Source organism: Myodes glareolus, chromosome 17, assembly GCF_982192425.1.
Source record: "Myodes glareolus chromosome 17, mMyoGla1.1, whole genome shotgun sequence".
Classification (NCBI taxonomy): Eukaryota; Metazoa; Chordata; class Mammalia; order Rodentia; family Cricetidae; genus Myodes; species Myodes glareolus.
In genome coordinates, this window is record NC_142042.1 from 36,851,648 (window position 1) to 36,872,973 (window position 21,326).

General features: G+C 42.9%; 1 long non-coding RNA gene across 1 annotated transcript in view; it reads left to right on the plus strand.

The window, feature by feature from the left end:
* The window catches only part of LOC148119365 (uncharacterized), a 32,444-nt gene extending 11,572 nt beyond the window's left edge, over nucleotides 1–20,872 (plus strand). Inside the window, exons 2-3 of the long non-coding RNA XR_015735321.1 lie at nucleotides 16,940–17,065; nucleotides 18,610–20,872. This is a non-coding gene — a long non-coding RNA (uncharacterized LOC148119365). The remainder of the gene's footprint in view (nucleotides 1–16,939; nucleotides 17,066–18,609) is intronic.
* The last annotated feature ends 454 nt before the right edge of the window (nucleotides 20,873–21,326 follow it).

The window sequence follows — 21,326 nt, forward strand, 5'->3', positions numbered from 1 at the left end:
ATAGTTATTAAGATACTGATTCTACCTATATCCTGAACTTGGACTTTGCAGCCTTGAAACTGTTAGAAATTAACTTCTACTATTTTAAATCACTCAGAATAAAGTATTTTGCTAAAGGACTTCAAATAGGCTAAGGGTTTGGTAGTACAGGAGCTTAAGTCATTGGAGTGACCTCAGATCATTTCTTTCAAGAATACATAAAAGACAGTCTATGAAAAACTGCGGCCATTATTCCTCACTTCCTGGCTGGCACATTACTACAATATGTAAAGTTTCTGCCAGTTATTGCTCATAAGGTCCATTAAGCATGATTTCGTCAATGTAACTGACATCAGAGTGTTCTGTGAAATGTCACAGTGGTCAGCACCTCTTTGGATAAGATTTTGCCAGACAATGGAAGAGTTAGCATTGCCTGTGAAGGTACTCCGCTCTCTCTGTATGGTGACAATAAGCACTTGTCCTGAGATTTGTGATATAGAAATAAAATGAAGGTATGTGCCAGACCATAGCTACACCTCAGCCTCTCATTGGAAACACTGCACCTACAGCAGGGACTACAGGCAAAACGGCCCCCTGATTAGCTTTGTAACAACTCATGATACTTCTGCCTTTTACATAGGTTGAAAATGGGGATTAAGTTAGACCCACTCTTGTGGACGTCTTAGAGAAATAGTCCAGAATATGATTTTGGCAAGAGAAAATGAACCGTCTGCAAAGGGAACAATAACTTGCTTGTAAACTTTTTTAGAGAAAGCCCAGGTAAAAGAGGTACTTTGCCAATGCTATGAGCCAAATCTGCTCATTATGGCACATAAATGCATCCATCCATCCATCCATACATACATACATACATAGTGTGCTGGTTTATATTATCAAAATGTTGTGATCTATTAGTCATGACTTAAGATACCTTTGGGTCAACCCTGATTGGTTGGTCATTATTCATTGATTATAGTGGTTAAAATCCTACTGTTTGGCCCTGAGTATTTCAGAAATCCACCATCCTTTCTAAAACCAGGAAACTCATTTGTGTTATCACCTGCTGGTTACAAAAGATAGTCACTGAACTCGGAGCTTTTTTGGGAGGTGATTTCCCACTCACCACATATCCAAATTCTCTGGTGAAAGGGGTGTGATCTTGGTTCTCTTGTTGAATACGGCAGCTGGAGAGAGTTATGCTTTCTCCAACATTCCTGTTTTCCAACGATTGTTCCTTCTTCAGTTTTAGGCCAAGGAAACTTTTCCATCTCACCCTGATCAAACCAGATGAATTTTGGGTCCATATTTCAGAAAACAGTCAGTGGGATAGAGTTTTCTACAGTTACTTGACTACAGCAGTGCATTTGATTTGCTCTAATGTTACATATGGTCCTTCAGGGTATGATACCCTTAGTCCCATTCTCACATCTATTACTCAATTTTGTGCCAGTGTGCATTTTCAAAGTCTGGCTGTTCTTGGGCACATGAGCTTTCTTTTTCCAAAAGCGATGTGACTTTCACTTTCCTGGAGCATGCGGAGATCTGGTGCTGGTAATAGGTCTTGAGATAGTGCCAGATGGTAGGGGAATAGGCATCCATTTGAAAGGTGGTAGGTTTTCATCAAGTTATCACCAGGTACTCATGCAAGGGAAAACCATTCTCCTCAGAATGCAGCGATGGCATCTGCTTGTGATTAAGGCTTAGGGATATTAGATTAGAAATACTCATCCTTGTCCAAGTCCACAAATACATTCTTTTAAAGTGTCAGGAGTTATCTAGTACTTCTGAGCGACATCTACATCTGAACTTTCACGCTGTACTTGGCTCATTCAGGGCCATCAAGATGGGAAAACCCGTAGAACAGCAGACCAACAGTTAGGGGACCTGCATGGAACTGACCTAGGCTCTCTACATGTGTGTGGCAGTTGTGTGGCTTGGTTTCTTAGTAAGGCTTCTAACAGTGGGAGTAAGACCTCTCCCTGGAGCTTAGCTGGCTTTTGGTAACCTGTTCCCCATGCTGGATTACCTTGCCCAGTCTGGACAGAAGAGGGAGGAGCTTGTTCCTGTCTGGACTGGATGTGCCTTGCTCTGAGCAAGCCCATGGGAGGCCTGCCTTTTTCTGAATGGAGATGGAGGCGGAGCAAATGGGGAGAAAAGAAGATGAGAAAGAGGAAGGTAATGGAGAAGAGGAAGGAGGAGAAATTTGGTATGTAAAATAAATGAAAAACATGTTATTTAAATTAAAAAAAATAAGGAGAAAAAAATAGGCTCATCTTATATGACTCATACACTTACAGCTTGGATTTAATTTTCAGTCATATCTACTGTGACTCTGAGGAATAAGAGTTTGTTTTCTGACTGCCAGCAATACATTCTGATGCTTGGTGTCCTGATTTTAGGAGAGGCTGATCCCTGGTTTCCGTGCCTACTCATTATTGTACTAATTAGGGTGATAAATATTGAATTAACCATCAACCACTTTGTCATGCAAAGACTTTCATTCAATAGATAATCCATCCTGTGTAGCCACAGGTAATGATTTATCTTACCACAATACTATTGATCATTTCTGTTTTTGTAGTGATGCCTCTTATATATTTCTCTCTGGTCCCCTACGAGTGACATTGCACTACCTGCCCTGTGCTGGGACTATAAGCATGCACCAACACACCTGCTTAATTATTTTATATAGTTGTGTTGGAGGAGGCTGCTAATTCCTTCCCAGCTGCTCAGCCCCAAAACAATCACACAGAAACTATATTATTTGCATTACTGTTTGGCCAACATCTTAAGCATGTTGCTAGCTTGCTCTTATATCCTATTTCTATTAATCTGTGTATTGCCACATGGCTGTGGCTTACTGGGTAAAGTTCCAGTATCTTCCTCCTCTCTCTCTCTCTCTCTCTCTCTCTCTCTCTCTCTCTCTCTCTCTCTCTCTCTCCATATATACATCTTCCAGTCTGTCTTTACTTTGTTGAGCCATTGGCTGAAAACAACTTCTTTATTAGCCAATGGCAATAAAATATAGTCACAGCATACATCACCTCCCACTTCATAGATGTGACTATCCCATCTTCCACTGGTAAGCAAAGGAGGGCTATGTTTAAAGTTAACAAGGGTAACCCCAGTGCAGAATCCTATCTTCAGGGACCCTTCGATTTTTTGCACTCTATCAATCAAGATCCAGCAATGGCTATAATAGATAGTCCTGGGGATAGCACTGATGTAAGGAGCTGGCCACTTTGCCTAGCTGATGTGGTAGATCTCAGTTACCTTCAAATGTAGTGACTCAATCCAACAAACATATTACATATTATCTCATAGTTCCTCATGTTCATGAATTCAGGCGTACCTTCTCATGATCCTTTTGTCAGTTTACTGGACAGGCTTGGAGTCACCCAAAGGCTTGGCTGATAGTGGATAAACTGCTTCCAAGATGGCCCACTCACATAACCATTGGCAGGAGGCTTTGGCTTCTTGCCTGCAGTTGGTCAAAGATTTCGGTTTCTTGCTGAACAGACATCTCCACAGGGCTGTTTGAGTGTCCTCACACCACAGCAATGGCCATTCCCAGAGAATGACCTAAATGAGTGAGCAGAAGGAGATACTGTCAATGATGCTTTTTATGATTCGATCACACTCATCATTCAATGAGAGATGAATTGCATCCAGCTTTTACAGAGAAAAGTTTGTGGTATATAGAAAAACCATCACAGAGTAGGGCTGAAAGGCTGAAAGGAGAACTAATTCCAAGACACACAGTACCTGTCAAAAGCTGCCAAAATTGGGGTTGAAGTAATCAACAGATCTGTTCTCCCTCAGAGGTGAGGGAATTGACCTATGAGGTTGGTGCTTTGATATTTGAGTGCTACGCATTGTGCTCCCGTGGGGAGCTACCATTTGGCTGGCATTCAGACCTTTGAAGGAGGCATGGCGTGAGTCTGGTGGTCTGTGGAATTGGCATGTCTCTGTTCATCCTCTGTCCCTGAAGGAGCATAGCCTACTGGAGGGTGTGCATCGCTGGTGTTATAACTGCGCTCTGCTGCTGGAAAGAAACTTACAAGAGCTGTAAATAGAAAAGGAGTGTGTCTTCCCTCCTCCTTGCCTTCCAATTTCACACCATTCTCCCTCATTGACAGAAACTAACAGGAATCTCTCTGGCTAGGGAATACTGAGAAAGTAGTGCCAAGCAACACAGTGCAGATGGGTTGATTTGGTGTTGAGAGACAGCAGGGCAGTGACTGTCACACCAATTTTGTCTTCGGATTTTCTTGTAGACAACTCTTCTGAAATCACTCTTCTCAGTCCTCCACATAGAGCATTAAGGACATCATACCTTTTCAGATCCCTGCCTTACCTTTTCTTATGAGTGGCTGGTACTTTATATGTATGGACATATAAAGTCCATATATATATTTATATGGACACTTTTTGCTCTCAACTTACAGATTTGTGGTCAGTGGGCTTTAATGTGATGGAAGCTTGAAAATTTGAAGTCACTTGTGATCATTGTGTCTTTCTTTTTAAACTTTATTTTATGTGGTTTTTTTTTTTGCTTCATATACATCTATACACCATGTGCGTGTCTGGTGCCTGCAGTGGTCAGAAGAGGGAGTCAGATGCTCTAGAACTGGAGTTACAGGTGATTGCTAGCCACCATGGATGCTAGGAATTGAAGCTCTGGAAAAATAGGCAGCGCTCTTAAATGTTCAGCCAACTCTTCAGCTCCTCATGATCTATATATCATCCCAGTGACTAAGTTATTATTTGGGTAAGGGGGTGTGTTCAGCTTGGATACCCAAAGGTCTCCATCAAGTCATTGATTGTGGTTGACCTTACCGTCTGTTCTCTTGGCAAACCTGGGCATACACAGGTTTGTTCAATAAAGTTGTTCAATAAAGCCTGCTACAGAATGAATGGCTAGATCAAGCATCTTCATTAAAGTTTTCAGCCTTGGGGAAGTTGTGAGTTGGACGCTCTTTAGATGAATGTCAAAGAATGCTGACTTCACATGAATGGTCCAGAACCTCATGTTTTTCTGGACATTCTTTGATCAAAGAGTTTCAAATAGGCAGGCTCTTCTCACTACCTCTGCAAACCATCCTTCCCATCTCAGCTCTTTTGACTATCCTAGATAGATTCTGTTCCCAGTGTGAATTCTGAGAGCGATCTGTAGGAACTCTGAGATGACCTGTGATTTGGTACCCAGGGAAGGCTTTTAGGCCCTGAGGGCAGAGCTGTTCAAATAGGTCCCCAACATGTTAGTTGCACCCATGCTCTCTCTCTACAATTTCACTTTGCACCCCTTTAAAGAATGTCAAATGCTGAAATAAATTTAGTAGAGACAGTCAAGAATTTAAGGGAAAAGGCAAGTATAAGAAACTAACAGATTTCTCAAGTCCCTTTTTGCTGTGAGCTTCCATCTGATCTGCCTCTCATTTTCAGGTGCAGTTATGAGGCAGGTAGAACCTGTCTCTGCCTCTGTCTTACTTTCCCTTTTACGGACGTTCTTCCTTCATTCTCAGATGGGATTTAGTGTCCCACATTGAAGGTGACTGCATAACTTGACATAGTGCATGACTTCCCTAAGTGTCTAATTCTTTTCTGCATAGCAAACCAGCTGGCTAACTCCCTCCTTTTGGATGGCTAACAGGTGCACACTTCATGCACCCACAGCAGACCTTCGGGTCATCTTCATCCTCCCAAACTTGCTCTTGCCTCAGCCTTCTTCATCAGTTGTTGAAAACGTCATACCTTAGTTCATGCCTCACAAACCTTCAGTTATTGCCTTGTTCTTACTTTGCATAATAAATATAGCAAGATAATTAGCAAATTATCTTGCCTTACATAACTGACATCCATCTAGACTCTGGCTGTATGGCACTGACTCCATCACTGCTGCCCAAGTTCATACCACCATCCCTTTTCCCTTGGCTATTGTAATAACTGCCAGGTTTCTCTGCTTCAGTCTTTCTCCCCATCAGGGTATCCTCCACAGCCTACACTCCATGAATGAATGAGAGTGTGCTAGTCTTGTGCTCCAAGCCTTCGATTATTCATAGTGACACCACATCTTCACAAAAGCCATGTGCTTGATGACCTGGGCTCTCAACACCCCTCTGAAGCCTATTTCTTACTTCTTTTCTTTGCTTCCATGGAACTAAATGTACGCCGTCACTGCTCTTTTTCTTGACAGGAATCAAATTCTTGACCATCTCTCTTTCTTTTCACTCTGCCTAGGACACTGCCCTTATTCAGATGGTTGCATACTTTGCTATTTCTCCTCTTTTAAGCCTCCTTTCCATTTAACCTTCTCAGTGAAGACTTCTCTAAACTCTGATATTCTAATTGCTTCCACCCATGAGCATATTCTTATTTTCCTTCCTGATTATGCTTTTATTCATAATTCTGATCAAACATTTGACACATCCAAGCAGTCAAGCAGAAAATACATTTTACTTATGTGTTCCTGAGAGCTCATCATTCCCTAACATCATATGAGATATGTGAAGTCTAGGGTGTGTTCACACACACACACACACACACACACACACACACACACACTCACACACCTACTTGAGACAGGATCTCACTATGTAGTCACGGCCTACCTGAAACTCACTATATAGACCTGACTGGTTTCAAACTGACAGAGATCCACCTCCCTTTGCCTCCTGAGGGATTAAAGTCATACATCACCACATTGAATGAGGCTTTGGCTTTTAACTTTTATTTTGTTTGTGTGTGTAAGTTCCGTGAGAAATGTTTTACACTTAGTATTTTGTGAATATTGGCTAAATGTATAGATATACATTAAAATGGAGCTTTTAAATGTAATGTAGCAGCTAAATTAGGTGACCATAAACTATCTTCAGCTCTAACTCTGTGATGATGATGTCTGTATGGGGTTCCCTCTGAGCTGCATCATTAGGTTATACACTCAACATATGGTAATGTATGGTAACATATCCTAGCCCTGAATAATCAAAACCAATCACACTCGTAAACCTCCACCCTGCCCTTATTGATCATGAATATAGGCCAGGCACCAACTTCTACTTCAACAGATTTGCATTTTAAACGGATTCTTGTAGAGTCTGACAGGTCAGAGGTTATCATTGTCTAATAGAAATCTTAGTGCAATAGTGGCAGCAGTAGAAAATATTTGACAGCTCATCTTACCCCCAGAAACTGTGCCCATTTTGTGCTTTAATGTTTAACTCTGAACATTGTGCAGATCACAGCAAGCCAAACATCATAGCTATAGATTTCATATGATATTTTCCCTCAAGGTTAGTCGAATTTTCCCTTTGCCTTGGCTCCTCTGAGGTTCAGAAGTTGAGTGGAAAAAAGAAACCACTGTTAGTTCTGTGTCTATACAAGTATTTCCAGTTTATGCAGAGAACAAAGCCCTCAACGAACTTGCAGAAGCAAAACATTTGACAGTGAAGCTGCTTGGTATCTGTGCCAGCATTTGACAGAAGAAAAATACATGCCGCCTGCTGTGACACTTACATTAGAGGAAAAAAGGTAGCAAAAAAGGACATAAAGAATAGTGACCAAGTCTCTAGTTTGCTGGCGAAGGGTGGACTTTGTTTATTCTTTCATTTACGGAATATATACTGAGTGCTTGCTCCGGTCCAGAAACTGTATATCACTCATACATGTAATTCTGTTTTCTGGAATGGTTTGCATTCAACTCATCCGACAATGATCGAATGTCCTATGTATGCCAATACAGCGCTTTGCTCTGAGTACATGTATTCAATTATTTTGGACTTTGTCTTTTGAGGAATTTCTTCCCAGAAGAAAGGAAGCATGCTTTAGAGATTCCTGAAAAGTGTATGGGATGTGGAAGGCATCAAGGAAGGCATCCATCGGTAGTTCCTCTCGAGTCTGTTGAGATACGAGATCTGTAGAGAAAGGGGCTGCTGGGAAAGAGTCTTGGTAAGTGAGAGGATTTATTTTAGGGCAGGCAGGTGGGGAGTGGAGACAGGAATATAAGATATAAGAGCAGAGGCGGGGAGAGAGGAAACCTCAAGGAAAAGCCAAGGATCTGTAAGAATTTGAAGGTCAGGACAACTGCTAGGCCAGATAATGTAGAGACTTCCTTGTCACTTGAAGACTTTTGCTCCTTTTTTCCCCATAAACTATAGAAATCATTTGAAGGGTTTTTAAGAGGGAGAGTTACTTGAGCTCTCTTGGCTTTTAAAGATCATTGTCACTCTGGTGCCACTAGGAGAATGAATAAGAGAAAGTGAGATTAGAGCCCGAGAGACAGTTAGGTGGTTACTTCCGCGTCTGGACGGATGCTGCTGCTGACTGAACTCAGCCATAAAAGGGGACAGGGGAGGCAGGAATAAGAACCAGAAATGACAAGGACAGGCTTTAGTGAATGGGTCTGGGAGACCGAGGGAGTTAAGATAAAGTGAGGATTAAAATGGCTTTCTTTGTTTTCCGACTTGAGTAAAGGAATAGACGTTATTATTACAATGTACCCAGGTCGAGTATTTAGCCCTAGCACTTAACAGGGAATCTGGACTTTCAAACTGTCAAAATCAGAACCTCAAGGAACAAGTCATGATCCTTCCAATTTAGATCAAAAGCCACGAGGAGGAAGAACAAGGACCCTAAGTGTCTCACCAGCTCTTACCTAGGACTTCCATGTCTCCTATGGAGACCAAAAAGCAGGAAGTAGAGCAGATTCGTGGTCTTGGGTGTGAAGTTTACTCAGGAATTGACTTTGTGGATTGGTCTGAGACTCGAATGTGGTGTTCATCAGCCTGAGCACGGGGTAGTTAAGCTCACCGGCACGGGGAAGCTCGTTCAGTGGTGTTTATGCATGTCTAAGGTTTGAGGACTGTGAGCACTTTAGGGTGTGTCAAGGCAAAGACTACTCAAATGCCTTCATGGAAGGATGTCCCAAACATTGAGATCAGCAGAGGCCTACTACCCACCATTGGACCTTGCAGTTAGTAGGCGTAAATCAAGATATAAAAACTCGGTTTCATGAAAGGAGAGCAACACAAAATAAGTTAAGGTGTGGCTAAGCTGTGGCTTTCATGGGTAAAGAACCAGAATGCTTTGGCTGAGATCATCGTCTGCACGGAGCATGGACGGCCTAGGGAAGACCTGGTGAGATCTTTATGGGCTTTGTCCTTTTCCGTTTCCACTGGTTAAAACTGAAGTTACAGGTTTTCGTTCCTTGAGCTTCAGATTTTGATGCCCGTTCAAATGTATCTATTTCCAGTTTTATGAAGTGCTAGGGCTTAATTTTCTTCTCATTACGTTTTAATGAATTACCTCCAGAACAACAGCTTCCACCCCCTGTACTTATACCATACTGTTAAAGCCTCTTTAATGGTTCTAATTCAGTGACGTTAGTATTAACCTAATTCCATAATTTTTAAAAAACTAACCGTCCCTGTAAGGATGGAGGCCTCATTTATCACTGCACTGTGTGCCAAATTCAATCCATGTCCAATGTAGGAAAGAATTACTCATAGAATTGGTACCTGAATTTCCCTTTATACACCAACACACTTTATTTTGAAATTGTTACATGTGCATTCTCCTTGGAAAGGAAATCATTTTGTTATCCTTTACCAAGAAGGAGTATGAGCTGAGGAGATGCCATGGCTTGAGCAAGCTTACTCAGTCTGGAAGAGATGGAACTAGCAAAGGAAGAAAAGGACTTCCCCATCCCATCCCATCCCATCCCCATCCCCACCCCATCCCATCCCATCCCACCCCATCCCATCCCATCCCATCCCATCCCATCCCATCCCATCCCACCCCCATCCCATCCCATCCCATCCCATCCCATCCCCACCCCATCCCCACCCCATCCCATCCCACCCCATCCCACCCGACCCCACCTCATCCCATCCCACCCCACCCCATCCCATCCCACCCCACCCCATCCCATCCCCATCCCCACCCCATCCCATCACTCCCCATCCCATCCCACCTCATCCCATCCCATCCCATCCCACCCCACCTCATCCCATCCGACCCCACCCCATCCCATCCCACCCCACCCCATCCCATCCCATCCCCACCCCATCCCATCCTATCCCACCCCACCCCATCCCATCACACCCCATCCCATCCCATCCCACCCCATCCCCACCCCATCCCATCCTATCCCACCCCACCCCATCCCATCCTATCCCATCCCATCCCCACCCCAACCCCACTCAATCCCATCCCATCCCACCCCATCCCATCCCATCTCATCCCATCTCCACCCCATCCCACCCCATCCCACCCCATCCCACCCCATCCCATCCCCATCACACCCCATCCCATCCCATCCCATCCCCACCCCATCCCATCACACCCCATCCCATCCCATCCCCACCCCATCCCATTCCATCCCCACCCTACCCCATCCCATCCCACCCCATCCCATCCCATCCCACCTCATCCCATCCCATCCCACCTCATCCCACCCCATCCCATCCCCACCCCATCCCATCCCATCCCACCTCATCCCACCCCATCCCATCCCCACCCCACCCCATCCCATCCCACCCCATCCCATCCCATCCCACCTCATCCCACCCCATCCCATCCCCACCCCATCCCATCCCCATCCCACCCCATCCCATCCCCATTCCCCCCGCCCCCACCCCCCTCTCGCAGCGCCTTCCTTAGAAAATGCCCTGACAGGGATCAGCAGAAATTGCTGAGCTCTTTGGAGAGGTATGGAGTAAATGAGACTTTGTCTCAGAACAGGGAAGCTGGGAATAGAGGTGAAAAACTACATCCACTGCCAATTTTGTCTAGAGTAGCCTGGAAAGCTAACATGTTATAGAGACAGCACTGAGCTCAGCTTTCCGCGGAGGGCTGGTCAGCAGTAATCCTAGCATTATGTGCTCTCAGGCCTGTGACCACAACATAAACACCAGCCAAAGCGATCTTACGGTCCACTTGTGCACTCCAGCTGAAAATGCAACGCAGGTGGGGTTGTGAAGCGCCCGGGATGCTGGCAGCCTGAGTTACCAGGGCCGACGTTAAATATTCATCTTGAGAGGGGATCACTGGGGTTTATAATAGGACTGACTGCTCGCCAATTTTGTTTTCTTGGTTCACAAAAGAGGCTTCAGTGGAAATAAACTCCAGGTCCAAGTTTTAAGAATTTCATGCTAAAGGAATATCAATGTTATTCACCGTGGCAGAATGCGGTAAGCTTTTAATAATGAGCTAGCAAGGTGGAGTTCTTAGAAGGTCAGGGCTGCCATGGATGAGTGTGACGGGGGATGTAACAGGGATGAATGTAATGGGGAAATCCCTTCTAACCATCTGGGGGACAAGCTCCTCATATAGATTCCGTGGGGTGAAACAAAAAGAAAAATGTGGGGACAAGTTTTTGATATTTAGGAAATACATCCAACTTTAGCTTCCAGGTCTTCACTCCCTAAGTAATGAGGGCTCTGTTGGCCCAGTGCCTTGGGGTCAATCCCCTTCTTGCTCCTACTGAATAAGAGTGCATTACATATCACAAAAGTTGATTGTGGCGGGGAATGAAAGCTCACGTCTCCCTTTGTAATGTCTTAGGAGCTGGGATTCTTACCATTCTTCCTGGTGTTTATACATACCCCAGAGCCCTCGATTCCCAACTTGTCCATATAACAATATCTTCCCAAATCCCCATTCCTAGTTGTTTGACTATAACTCTCTATAACATTTTTGCCCCAAAGGTCTTTGGGAAAAGGGAAGCAAGCCTCTGTGTTGACCATAATCCCCATGAAAGGGGCCACCAGACAACATCAGCTCACTTCTTCCTGCCGCCCTTGACTCATCTCCCAGGTGAGAGAGCACATCTCTGCTCTCTCCTTTTATTGGTTCATCAGGCACCAACGAGAAACAGACACATACCCAGAATATCCAGCAGGATGACCTTCCCACTGTGGTTCCTTTGTGTGCACATCTATTCCACACTGTCAGAGTGGAAAATGCCTGAAGGCCACCATCACACTTCTCCGTCATTTATATCCCATAGCACATACATTTTGAGGAAGTTTATTAAATATTAGGTACAAAACATTTCAAAACTTCAATGGGATGACTACAGAAATACTTTATCCTCTTTTTTCATTTTATTATGATTTTTCTTTCTTTCTTTTTTTTTTTAGTGGCTTTTGGAAATAGGAAAAGGGAGAGTAGTCATTAGGTGGGGGAAAGACATTTCTCTAAATGTCAATATTTATGAAACACCATTTTAAACCTTTATAAATGATTATCTTCCCCAGTACTGATGAGGCAGCTTCACAATGCTGTTCAATTTATTTACTCAGGAGACCAATTTATTTCAGTACCTCTGTACTAACTGTTTGCATTGGCATCTAGGTCTGCTTTGAGCAAGCAACTGTGACAAGTTGTTTATTGAACTGTAAACAGGTATTGTCTGAATCTAAACAATGGCTTTATCTAATTAGAAGACCCTGGGCATCATCGTGGCCCCATGTGGCTATTCGAAGGCAGCCTAGCATCTCACACAGCTCTCCCAGGCCTTTTAAAATCTCCTTGCTCACAGTGAAACCCTTTATCACAAAGCGAAGAATAATCCTCGTTTGTCCTTTTACTGTACGTAGAGTTGTTTTGTGCAAAAGAAAAGAAACAAAGAAAGAAAAAAGAGGAAGAAGAAAGGACAACCGCCTGTAATAAACGGAGTGGGGGTGGCCTGATTTAGAAGGGTTGAATGAGAAAAGGAAACTATGAATGAGATATAAAATAGGATATGAATAAAGATGAGCTGGGTCTGTTGTCTAGGAGGTAAGAATGCCTTGTGTAAACTGTAAAGTGCCTTCCTACCCAAAGAGAACTCAATGAAATGATGGCTGTGGAGTTTTCAGGCAAAAAACCCAAACCAAAACAAAGGGACATATGCGGGTGTGGTTGTGGGATGCGCACTGAGAGGACCAAAGAGCGCGGTGAGATTGTACTGGGAGTCAGCTCCCTGGGCTCAGACTGAAGTAGGACTCCTTCAGAAACACTCAGGGTTGGAGGGGGGTTAGGGGGTGGTAGGGGGCTTCCTTCTGGTCATTGCTTTGTGTTCCAACTGAGCACAGCAAACGGTGTCCTTTGTTTTCAGCTCTTGCATCTCCCCCGACAAGGCCTGGCCCAATGTTGGGAGGTCTGAGCGGGCACTCTTCCGAAAGCTTCACGACGCTACAGTTACTATTATTATAGCTGCCTCTTGGAGGGACAGGATTCTTTGCAATTTTCAGGGGGAGAAACGTCACCGAAGTGAAGTTTTCCCAAATGGGAGGCCAACCAGAGAACAGAGAGTTTTAGAAATAAATAAATAAAATGGTCCAAGGATGCTCCATTGAGCTGCACCAAAGAGACAAGGCTGTGGGAAGATGGGCAGGGTGATGTATTATTTTGTTCAGTCACTGTATAGACGTTGTTGATTTCAACATGAAGCTGCCTCTTTAGCTTCTTTTTGTCTCTCCTCAGGCGTTCGGAGTAGCTTTCCAGCTTGCTTCCTTAACAATTTGTGTAATTGGTTTCACTCACGCAGGCCCAATTGGTAGGCCCATTGTGCGGGCCTCATGAAATATGGATCTATTTAAAAATTAATAGTAGATCAATATTAATTCAATAAAATATTTTAATCTGAGGTATGAATATTTCATACCATCACACAGACATGCAGATTTCAAGAAGCCCGTTTGCGTGTTTCTGACAGGCTGTCCAGTTTTGCCAGGACGGCGCTGGAATTATTCCTCCTTGCACCATGGGCTCTGGGCTCGCTCAGCGAGAGCTGCTCAGGTCAATGGTGATGTTTATTCAAAGTGCCGAGGGAATGCAAATAAGATGTATGTCGCAGAGCAACCCAGGGAAGTTTACCTTGTTTAATCGAGTTGATAGTTTCTACTGCCTCTGCTTGGAATCCACCTAAAGAGAATCTCACATCGTCTTAGAGGTTAATCCTTGTTCACACCAGGTTTGACTCGTATCAAGCCTGGCATGCCGAGGCCCCCCGAAGGCTGCTCTGACAAGGGGCTCTAAAGGGACGGACCGCCACTGCGCTCGTCGAAATGAACCGCTTGCAGCTGGCTGATAAAAACCGAGCTTTACCGGAGCAGACAGGCCCCAGCTTAAACAGGCCTCTCTCTTTACTGCCACCCCTCTGCCACTTGAAGCAGACATCTCTCATGTCAGGTGTCATCAGCCAAGACAATGGAGTGGCGCCTGAGTCCCGCGGTAGGGAAGGTGATGGCAGATGGCAGACAGGCCGTGCTCTCCTGATCCGTGGGGCTGGGTCTCAGGCATTGCTCTGCCTCGATTCCAAGAGGCCAGTTGAGACTCCAGGTGTAGAAGAAAGCCATAAAGGCTCAGGGCTAAGGTAATGCTAATGAATTAGGAAGGAAACCGGTCTCTGTACTGATTCAATACAGGAAGCATCGGGCAATGGCTTAAACGATGAGTGTCATCATTTTGGGGCTTCTACTTCCGTTTGTCTTTAATACATGTCCCTACCACCCGATACCTAAGTTACGCCGCCTCTCAAGAAGGAATACTAAAAGCTGAACACTATAGAAAAAATTCTTTGACTATGGTTTCTTCTTGAGGGAGCAATGGTAAATGAGGTGATTGAATTATTGAGGATTTCTATGCCCTGGAGGACAAGCCCACATAGGTTAGCATAACTCCAAACTGGGGAATAGACATTATGAACACAGTAAAGGATTCAGGTAAGACGCCTAACAGACATGAACTGAGTCTGTCACATCTCCCTGTTTCCCTAGGGTTCCACAGGGCCTTGTATGGAGCAGCCCTCTTCCCCACCCTGGGTATCTCTTGCTGAAGGAATGAACATGTGCACAGTTGTTTCTGACATTTATTTAATTTGCCTTTGCCATGTTCGCTGTACACAAAGCAGGTGTATTTCAAGCGGTGCCTTGGAATGATATATACTCTCAACTTTTCTGTAATTTATTATCGTATTTTCCTTTTAGAGGAGAAGGTTGAAGCTGTGTACTGTGGTCATATATCCAAGCTAAGGGCATGTCACTACATCGATCAGTCCCCATGACAGGACTCTCCTCTCCGTGTGGGAGTGCACCAGTAATAAATGTTCCTTCTGAGGGGTCCCCTGGCACCTCTCCTCCATTTCTTCTTATTTGATAAGTTGGATTATTTCTGACTATAACCAATGGGTTCCCTAGTCCTCTTCCACAACATTATTGAGTGAGAAATGTATTTGGTCGGTACACATAGAAGGAGCCCAAGTTAGCTATTAAATAGAAGTGGTATTGATAGGCTGACCAGCTTTTCTGTTTTGCCCAAGACGATCTTAGTTTCACCACATTCTGAGCAATCCCTTCTCCCAAAGCAGAGTAAACTGGTTACTGCGATGGCTGAAACAAGAAATGTTGCCCAGCCTACACACATATTGAATACTTGATTCACAAATGATAGTAATGTTTGGGAAGATTAGGGGACTTTTAAGACATAAAGCTTTCCTGGAGAAAGCACGTCACTGGGGCAGGCTTTGAGAGCTTCTAACTTAACTCCATCTCCACAAGTTGAAGGATGAGTTTGGAATGGGAGTTCTCAGTTTCTCGCTCCTGATCCCATTCTTGCCATGGTATCCCCATCATTATGAACTCTAGCTCTCTGGAATCATCAGCCAAAAGAAACTCTTTCTTCAATCAGTTGCTTTTGATCATGGCATTTTGTTACAGAAACAGAAAAACAATTAATACCGTCAGTATAAGCTTGGCACTTGAGACGTCAGGTTTTTAAACACAATTTGTAGGTTTCAGGTGAATGCTACATTTCTGGAAGCTAGTTAAGTTGGGAAACCAATAAATACATAACAATATGTAAATTATGGTCACATGGTTTAGAGATCACTTTCCTGATGGCTTTTTTCACATTCGTTTATTTTTAGTGAATATAGTAATTTTACGTATTAATAATGTATTTCCAAGCATTCCTACATTGAGTATGGATCATGTCCAATTATTATTCTTCTATTTGACCTCCTTCTATGCCCCTACTGTGAACATTTTCCAGCACCTAGTAATCACAATTTTATTTTCAGATTTACTTATTTATTTTTAATTTTCTCAGTTTTCATATGTGAGAGAGAATATGTTGCTCTTACTTTTCTGTGCCTGGCTTGTTTCACTTAACACGGTGTCCTCTGGTTTCATCCATTTTTGCTGCAAATAACATTTTCCCATTTTTCTTCTGGCTGAATGGCTAGATATTCTAGGTCTCGAGAGCACTACTACAATAATTGGCATAGAGGTGTCTCCCCTGTGCACTGGCTTTCTTTTGTATGTATATCTACGAGAGTTTGACTCTTTGGTAGGCTTATGTCTTGGGAACCTCCATACTCTCCACAGTGACCCACTGAGATTCACAGAAGACATTTTGAACTCATTTTTAAGAAGCATTGCTAGCCTAGGGAGCACTGATTGACTCGCAGAATGGAGTTGATTCCTCTTTTCTATGACAGCATAGGATAGCCCATGGTAGAACCAGGTTCAAAACCCAAAGTCCTCATTTCTAATTACAGAGGCCACTCTGCGGTTAATAGGGGCTACAGTGACCACAGCACTGCCTCTTTCCCCAAGACTGTGGCTTTGTGGGTGGGGCTGCCATTGATTTTTGGGGAAACCCCTGAGCTGTTACAAAAAAAAAAAAAAACCCTCCTAGTTGCAATGCCTTCCCTTTTCCCCTCTTCTCTATCTTTTTCCACATACTACCGTCTTTGGAGTTGACCCTCCCTTTCTTCAAGAAGCTGAAAAATCAGCTTTTCCTAGTCTTGAGTGTGTATGTGTGTGTTTGTTTGTTTGTGTGTGTGTGTTTGTGTGTGCACATGTGTTTATGTCTAGTTGTGTGGTTGTGTGCACACAAGCTAGTATATAGGCAAAAAGAAGGAACCACATGGCCTCATTCATAATCTTGCATCTTTTCTTACAAATCTTTGTAGCCTGAGACTTGTCTGTTCCTCTAAATCGTCTGGGATTTCTCAAAGGAAAAGATAATTCATTGTCCTGTTGCCTAAAAGCAGCTGTTGCAGATGTTTGGAGAGAAGGTGTATGTAAACATCCTGAAGGTATGACACTTTAAAGAATGACATGCTATTTCATAGTGTTTGAATTTTCTGAGAATATAAATATCTTTGTAAATCAAGAGCTGCATGTCCTATGTGGGAAACCAAAGCGAGGCCACTGTCAGCTCAGCCTCATGAACTCAGGCAGGCAACAACTTTCTGCAACTTTGTTCTTGTTAATTAGGAAGCGGTGTCATGTCTTGGCTGTCATGCAGGACTTGAGGGAGATTCATTTAGTAGTGTCGCAGTCTCTGTTCTATTGCTGGGAAGAGACACCATGGCCATGGCAACCCATAAAAGAAAGCATTTGGCTGGGGCCTTACAGTTTCAGAGGCTTAGTCCATTTTCATCATGCAGGGGATGCAGGTGAGATGCTGGAGATGTAGCTGAGAGCCACATCCTCATCTGCAGGTCAGGCAAGACACCTAGGCCTGGCATGAGCTTTTGAAATCTCAAAGCCCACCCCCAGTGACATACTTTCTCCAACAAGGCTATATCTCCTAATTCTTCTAATCCTTTCAACTATTGCCACTCTCTGGTGACCAAGCATTCAAACATATGACCTAGGGGAGGGGCTTTCTTATTCAAGCCAACACAAGTAGTATAATAAAGTGAGTGACACCTTTTGACACATAATAATGGCTCTGTAGGGTCAGAGTTGTGACTCAATTGATGGAGTATTTTCCTAGAATGCATGAAACTCAGGGTTCAATATTCTACACCGCACAAAACAAGTCCGGTAGCACAGACCTGCGATCTTGACACTTGTGAGCACACCAGGAGGATTAGAAGTTCAAGGTCCTTCTTGACTATGTAAGGAACTGAAAACTAACCTGAACTAGAGACCCTGGTTTTTTTTTTTTTAAAGACACCTTTGACGTGGTAATGTAGCTTAGTTGGTAGAGCACTAGTCTAGTATGTACTAGGTCCTGGATTTGATCCCTAGTACCACAAATGAGAATAGTAGTGTATAGCCTGACCTAAAGACAGGTGAGAGAGATGAGAGGCAGGAATTAGGGTCTCTCATCCTCTTTGTCCTCATAGCCCCTTGATTCCTGCAGTTCTTAGACTTGGGGTAACTTCTGCTGTCAGAGATTAAAGAGGGCTACCATGCCACAGCCAACCCAAGGAGCTCCTTGGGAGTAGTTCAGGGAGAGGTGAGACAGAAAGGCCTGGGGAGTAAGCAAAGCACCGAAGGCTTGAGTGCTCTGGAAGCTCTCGGCTTAGTTTTGGTGAGATGATTGAAGAGACTTTCCACCTTATATGGGTGATTGAGATGACCAACCCTTTGATGATTTTGAGGTGTTTGCATGTGGTATAAAGAGAGGGATGCACTTCAATGATGTTAATTTCAGCGAACACAACTTAGCTAATCTTGACATTACACAGTCTTAGTAGCGGCTGTGAGCTGGAGGGCTATTGGCTTAATACCACAGCAGTTTTCATTAGTGTGTGTGTGTGTGTGTGTGTGTGTACCTAAGTATATGGATATGTATGCATGAATGTAAGGTCTTGTTTTCTTGACGCTGTCCATTATTTTTTTTTAGGTGATCTCTCACTAGCATGGAACTCATCAAGCAGGCTGGCCCGTGAACCCCATCTTACCAGCCCAGGGACTACCAGTCTGCAACAACACAGCTGGTATCTGAGGATGGAACTCAGATTTTTATGCTTGCAAGTATTTTACTGACTGATCCATCTCCATATTTGTTCTTTATGGTTTTAATCTTTTTTTTTTAAAAAAAAGGTGTAGCTTCCTTTTAAAGGATGATGCTTTAAAGATTGTTAAATTGCTTCAGGAGAACAAATTGCCTACAGGAGAGCCTTAAAAACTTACGTGTGATTAGATTTAATGCATGCAGGAAAGCCACACCTGGGCTGATTCTAAAATTCCCCCAAAACCGTGTTTTTTGTTTTGTTTTTTAAAGAGTTTTTCTTTTGGTATTTGTTTGAACTTCAGATCTGAAAAATGCTTGTTTTTTTTTCTTTTTGAGTGGAATTGGGGAACATAATGTGAAATTCACGAGGAATTAATAAAAAGTCAAAAAAAAAAAAAAAAGAAGAACCAGGACGGTGGTGGTGCATGCATTTAAGCACTCAGGAGGCAGAGGCAGGCAGATCTCTGTGAGTTCTAGTCCAGCCTGGTCTACAAAAGTTAGTTCTAGAAAATGCTCCAAAGCTACAGAGAAACCCTGTCAAAACAACAACAACAACAACAAAAAATTGGGTCTTCTGGTTTACCTCTAAGCACTTTTTATTTCTCTTCTGTAAAATATAGTGAATTTTTAAAGTAGGGGCTTTCCAACTTACCTTTAAATCCTCCCCTTCCCTTAATCTAGTGACTTCTATTTTAAGATTTTGATTTTAGTGGGAACTTTTCTAAGTTAAAACGTGAGCTAAAATTATTTTTCTTTGACAATTTTATGTGGAAAAAATAAAATATAGAGTTGGTATGCTGAATAAACAGTGGGGTTTCCAGAAGGAGTCATCGATTCAATAACAGTGAATTACAGTTATTTTGCACCAGCATTTAAAGTTTGTTATTAAAATCTTATTTTCTATAAAATATTTATTTATTGATTGTTTTACAGATTTCAAGGCATACCATTTAGTGTGTTATTTTGAAAAAAGAACCCATTTCTAGATGCTCAACAGAGAAATTTTAACAGTGAAAATTGTTTTCCACAGCCAAAAGAAAGGCTTATAAGTCACATAGGAAATGACATGGTATCATAGGCAATTATATGGTAATAGTAGACATCTCTACCATTCCTAGGTAGACAATAGAATTTGGTATTATCTGAATTCAGGATCTAGATTTCCTGGTGGATATGGGACCACAGCAGGGAGGGAATATTTGATGGGATTTAGTTTCTTTGGAGTTACTTACTCCTTGGTAAACTTGGGTCTAGGGAATGTGGGTTCACTGTGATTCTAAGAAGAGGGGAAAGGCAGTGAATTTGTCTGAATGTCAGATGCCTTTATTAATGAGAACCAGTAGAGATATCAGCGGAGTCACAGGGATGTATGAGTTCTCAGAGTCAGAGCTGAGACAGCTGGCCTGTTGTCAGCGAGCAGCTGGTGAGCTGCCCCAGAACGGTGGCTGATTGCTCTGATTATACTTTCCCTATGGCTTATTTCCGGAAGGTGCGCAGTATCTATCCATAACAGACATGAAGCTATTTAGTGTCTATAGTCAAGGTGTGAAACTCAACACTGACACAGCAAGCCATGTTCAATGTGGTGATGCTCTCTTCATCCTGGTAATATGGGATCTGAAGAGCCCATTGAGTATTTGAGCACATTCATTCCTGAAAGATGCAGATCAGGTGGATTCAGCAGAAAGGGATGCGGTGATGTTAAGGTGCACATTCCATTTGTAGGCAGAAGAAGAAAGGTAGGAGGGCAAGGTCCATGTTTAGCACTTTATGGATCTGGATACGAGATATGGGGGAGAGCATGAGCCAGGGTTCTACAGATATATTACTGAAGACGAGAAAATTCAAGTGTGAACTTTGATTGGCTTGAACAATGGAACTTGAAATTAAAGTCTTCGAGGAAAGAAAACAAGTCTTCAAGTTTTTGACAGCATAGAATTCAGAAGAGTTACTGTGGATGGTTTCAGCAAAATGTGGGGAAGGAAAAGGAGGATCCAACCAGAATCAGAATGATGACATTTCCTTAAAGATTAATGCACACTTTGTAGTTTGTGTTTTTCATTATATTTTAAATGCTTGCTTCATTCAAATATTTATCCAATGTCTATTTTGTAAAAAAATATAACAATAAAATGAGCAGATGTGGTCCATGCTCCTGAGAGTTTATCATCTGCAAACATATACTGACTAGGACCAGAACTCTAGAAAGAAATACATCTAATAGGATATGAAGGGTCTCCCTGCAAGCAAGCATATTTGGGAGGAGTACCTAATCAATTTCAGGTAAGAAAAGTTGAAGACATGGAAACATATAAAATAGAACTTGTGTGATAAGCATTTGTTTTTCTGGAAAAACACAATTGGAGAAAATTTTTCAAACCAAAAATGTTAACATATACCAATTCTTACAGACAAAGAGAGAATGATGTTTTCAGGATGGGAAATTGATTCATAATGTCAGGTGAGTAGATAGTTACAAACACCGTGGCAAGATAAGAAACCAGAGAAGTTAAAAGGGTAAAATTCCATATTTTGCTCCATAAGCCATTTTGAGAAACTTGCATTTAACATATTCATTGGCTCCCCGTTTGACAAGTAGTTTTGAG